General features: G+C 38.9%; 1 non-coding gene across 1 annotated transcript; it reads left to right on the top strand.

Moving 5' to 3' along the window:
• The first annotated feature begins 756 nt into the window (after positions 1–756).
• LOC112700335 (small nucleolar RNA R71) lies at positions 757–864 on the top strand. Its single transcript, XR_003153243.1, has one exon. It is a non-coding gene; the product is annotated as a small nucleolar RNA R71 (small nucleolar RNA).
• The last annotated feature ends 4,336 nt before the right edge of the window (positions 865–5,200 follow it).

The following is a 5,200-nucleotide window of genomic DNA, read 5'->3' as shown; positions in this document are numbered from 1 at the left end:
TGCTTCATACCAACAATCTCTGTGGGATCGACCCTTACTCACGTAAGGTTTATTACTTGGACGACCCAGTACACTTGCTGGTTAGTTGAACGGAGTTGTGAATTCAATTAAAGACAATTATTGAATAAATCCATACAAGTACAAAGAATAGTGATCACAATTTCGTCCACCAGTTGCTAAGTCAGAGGTGTTCTGCTTAGAACCCTCTGTCTGTTGCTGAGAAGATGATGGAAAAGGCTTGCCATTGCTAAACCTGTTTCTTCCACCATTATTATTGTTGAAACCTTGTTGAGGTCTCTGTTGATCCTTCCATGAGAGATTTGGATGATTTCTCCATGAAGGATTATAGGTGTTTCCATAGGGTTCTCCCATGTAATTCACCTCTTCCATTGAAGGGTTCTCAGGATCATAAGCTTCTTCTTCAGATGAAGCTTCCTTAGTACTGCCTGGTGCATTTTGCATTCCAGACAGACTTTGAGAAATCATATTGACTTGCTGAGTCAATATTTTGTTCTGAGCCAATATGGCATTCAGAGTGTCAATCTCAAGAACTCCTTTCTTCCGATTAGTCCCATTGTTCACAGGATTCCTTTCAGAAGTGTACATGAATTGGTTATTTGCAACCATTTCAATTAGTTCTTGAGCTTCTGTAGGCGTCTTCTTCAGATGAAGAGATCCTCCAGCAGAGCTATCCAAAGACATCTTGGACAGTTCAGACAGACCATTATAGAAAATACCTATGATGCTCCATTCAGAAAGCATATCAGAGGGACACTTTCTGATTAATTTTTTGTATCTTTCCCAAGCTTCATAGAGGGACTCTCCTTCCTTCTGTCTGAAGGTTTGGACTTCCACTCTAAGCTTACTCAATTTTTAAGGTGGAAAGAACTTTGCCAAGAAGGCATTGACTAGCTTTTCCCAAGAGTTCAGGCTTTCTTTAGGTTGTGAGTCCAACCATATTCTAGCTCTGTCTCTTACAGCAAAAGGGAATAGCATAAGTTTGTAGACCTCAGGGTCAACCCCATTAGTCTTGACAGTGTCACAGATTTGCAAGAATTCAGCTAAAAACTGATGAGGATCTTCCAATGGAAGTCCATGGAACTTGCAATTCTGTTGCATTAGAGAAACTAATTGAGGCTTAAGCTCAATGTTGTTTGCTCCAATGGCAGGGATAGAGATGCTTCTCCCATAAAAGTCGAGAGTAGGTGCAGTAAAGCCACCCAGCACCTTCCTTGCATTGTTGGCATTGTTGTTGTTTTCGGCTGCCATGGATTCTTCTTCTTTAAAGATTTCTGTTAGGTCCTCTACAGAGAATTGTGCCTTAGCTTCCCTTAGCTTTCGCTTCAAGGTCCTTTCAGGTTCAGGATCAGCCTCAACAAGAATGCTTTTGTCTTTGCTCCTGCTCATATGAAAGAGAAGAGAACAAGAAAATATGGAATCCTCTATGTCACAGTATAGAGATTCCTTGAGGTGTCAGAGGAAAAGAAAAATAGAAGGCAGAAGTAGAAAATTCGAACTTATCAAAGAAGATGGAGTTCGAATTGTTCATTGAGGAATAGTGTTAGTCCATAAATAGAAGGATGTGAGAAGAGGGGAAGAAATTTTCGAAAATTAAGTAAAAGATTTTGAAAACATTTTGAAAAACTTTAATTGATTTTCGAAAACCAAGATTGAGAAAGAAGTAGAGTGATTTTTGAAAAAGATTTTGAAATTAGAAATCAAAAAGATTTGATTGAAAACTATTCTGAAAAAGATGTGATTTAAGAAGATATGATTGGTTTTAAAAAGATGTGATTGAGAAGATATGATTTGAAAAATATTTTAAAAAGATTTGATTTTAAAAAATTAATAACTTGGCTAACAAGAAAAGATATGATTCAAACATTAAACCTTTCTCAACAGAAAAGGCAACCTACTTGAAATGTTGAATCAAATCATTAATTGATAGCAAGTATCTTTAAAAATGGAAAGAAGTTGATTTTGATTGAAAAGATTTGATTTGAAAAAGATTTGATTTTGAAAAGATTTTGAAAACTAAAAAAATTTGATTTGAAAACAAAATCTTCCCTCTTGTGCCATCCTGGCGTTAAACGCCCAGAATGGTGCACATTCTGGCGTTTAACGCCCAAACTACTACCCTTTTGGGCGTTAAACGCCCAGCCAGGCACCCTGGCTGGCGTTTAAACGCCAGTTTGCCTTCCTTACTGCGCGTTTTGAACGTCCAGCTTTTTCTGTGTAATTCCTCTGCTGAATGTCCTGAATCTTCAATCCTCTGTATTATTGACTTGAAAAGACACAAATTAAAAATATTTTTGGATTTTTTATAATAAGGAATAATCAAAATGCAACTAAAATCAAATAACAATGCATGCAGACACCAAACTTAGCAGTTTGTATACTACTGACACTAACAAAATGAGAATGCATATGAGACACATAAACACTCAAGTCAATAGAATTCAAAGATCAGAGCAATGAAATCATAAAGAACAACTTGAAGATTAATGAAGACACATGCATGAATGCAAGGAGAACAGAAACATGCAATTGACACCAAACTTAATATGAGACTTTAGACTCAACAAGAAATATTTTTGGATTTTATGATTTTGTAATTTTTTGGATTTTTTGAAAATTAATTGGAAAAGAAAATAAAGATATCAAAATTCTTAATGAGAATTCCAGGAATCATTGCAATGCTAGTCTAAGACTCCGGTCCAGGAATTAGACATGGCTTCATAGCCAGCCAAGCTTTCAAAGAAAGCTCCGGTCCAAAACACTAGACATGGCCAATGGCCAGCCGAGCCTTAGCAGATCACTGCTCCAACAGAAAGATTGATAGAAATCAACAAGCTCTTGTGATGATAAGTTGAAACCTCGGTCCAATAAAATTAGACATGGCTTCACAGCCAGCCAGATTTCAACAGATCATCATGAAACTCTAGAATTCATTCTTTAAGAATTCTGAAAAATACCTAATCTAAGCAACAAGATGAACCGTCAGTTGTCCAAACTCAACAATCCCCGGCAAAAGCGCCAAAAACTTGGTGCACGAAATTGTGATCATCAATGGCGCCATCAACATGGTACGCTCAATTGCAATCTCAACTCTTTATCACAACTTCGCACAACTAACCAGCAAGTGTACTGGGTCGTCCAAGTAATGAACCTTACGTGAGTAAGGGTCGATCCCACAGAGATTGTTGGTATGAAGCAAGCTATGGTCAGCTTGTAAATCTTAGTCAGGCAAACTCGAATGGTTATGAATGATGAATAAAACATAAAGATAAAGATAGAGATACTTATGCAATTCATTGGTAGGAATTTCAGATAAGCGTATGAAGATGCTTGGTCCCTTCCGTCTCTCTCTGCTTTCCTACTGTCTTCATCCAATCCTTCTTACTCCTTTCCATGGCAAGCTGTATGCAAGGGTTTCACCATTGTCAGTGGCTACCTCCCATCCTCTCAGTGAAAATTTTCAACGCACCCTGTCACGGCACGGCTATTCATCTGTCGGTTCTCAATCAGGTCGAAATAGAATCCAGTGATTCTTTTGCGTCTGCCACTAACGCCCAGCCTTCAGGAGTTTGAAGCTCGTCACAGTCATTCAATCATTGAATCCTACTCAGAATACCACAAACAAGGTTTAGACCTTCCGGATTCTCTTGAATGCCGCCATCAGTTCTAGCTTATACCACGAAGATTCCGGTTAAAGAATCCAAGAGATATCCACCCAATCTAAGGTAGAACGGAGGTGGTTGTCAGGCACACGTTCATAGGTGAGAATGATGATGAGTGTCACGGATCATCACATTCATCAAGTTGAAGAACAAGTGATATCTTAGAACAAGAACAAGCGGAATTGAATAGAAGAACAATAGTAATTGCATTAATACTCGAGGTACAGCAAAGCTCCACACCTTAATCTATGGTGTGTAGAAACTCCACCGTTGAAAATACATAAGTGATAGTGTGATCACTGGCTTCGGCCCCAGAGAGGGAACCAGAAGAACCAAGATGAAAATACAATAGTAAAAGGTCCTACTTATAGAGAACTAGTAGCCTAGGGTTTACAGAGATGAGTAAATGACAGAAAAATCCACTTCCGGGCCCTCTTGGTGTGTGCTTGGGCTGAGCATTGAATCATTTTCGTGTAGAGACTCTTCTTGGAGTTAAACACCAGCTTTTATGCCAGTTTAGGCGTTTAACTCCCATCCTTGTGCCAGTTCCAGCGTTTAACGCTGGAAATTCTGATGGTGACTTTGAACACCGGTTTGGGCCATCAAATCTTGGGCAAAGTATGGACTATCATATATTTCTGGAAAGCCCAGGATGTCTACTTTCCAACGCCGTTGAGAGCGCGCCAATTGGGCTTTTGTAGCTCTAGAAAATCCACTTTGAGTGCAGGGAGGTCAGAATCCAACAGCATCTGCAGTCCTTTTTAGTCTCTGAATCAGATTTTTGCTCAGGTCCCTCAATTTCAGCCAGAAAATACCTGAAATCACAGAAAAATACACAAACTCATAGTAAAGTCCAGAAAAGTGAATTTTAACTAAAAACTAATAAAAATATACTAAAAACTAACTAGAACATACTAGAAACATACTAAAAACAATGCCAAAATGCGTATAAATTATCTGCTCATCAACAACATGGCTAAAGCAATTCTGTTTTGTTGTGTTCAAGGAGGTTTGGAGGGTTGGTGGAGTGCACAGTTGTCTAGCACGCACCATGTCTCAAGACCATCGTCAGTTAGACAGCAGTTTGATCTGCAGGGTCATCTTGCCGTTGATTCAGTCCAACCCCTCTGTAAGCATTCCGATTTTGCAAGGTGCGGTCCAGGCAAGCTATCACTTCAAACCATCATACAGAAAGGTGTGGATGGCCAAGTAGAAGGCAATTGCACAGATATATGGGGATTGGGAAGTTCTGTTTATTCTGTAGCTATGGTTTTCGCTGCAGTTTTTGTCGCCATTGCCGCCGCAGTTTCCGCTATCGTTGCCGCTGTAGTTGCCACGTCGAAAGCTTCTAAATCGAGCCACTGTTTTAGATCTGTTTTCTTTTTTTCTTCAGTTTTCATTTGTTTTCGTGTGGAGTGATTCCTGTGGTTAAAATTCTTTGACTCCACTTAGTTACTAGATAAAAGCAAAGTATTTAATTTACTAAACTATTTTTTTTATGTATCTTCCATTTTGGTTCC

This window comes from Arachis hypogaea, chromosome 6 (genome assembly GCF_003086295.3).
Source record: "Arachis hypogaea cultivar Tifrunner chromosome 6, arahy.Tifrunner.gnm2.J5K5, whole genome shotgun sequence".
Classification (NCBI taxonomy): Eukaryota; Viridiplantae; Streptophyta; class Magnoliopsida; order Fabales; family Fabaceae; genus Arachis; species Arachis hypogaea.
Note: the sequence above shows the minus strand (reverse complement) of the source record. Positions and strands in the feature narration are given on the sequence as shown.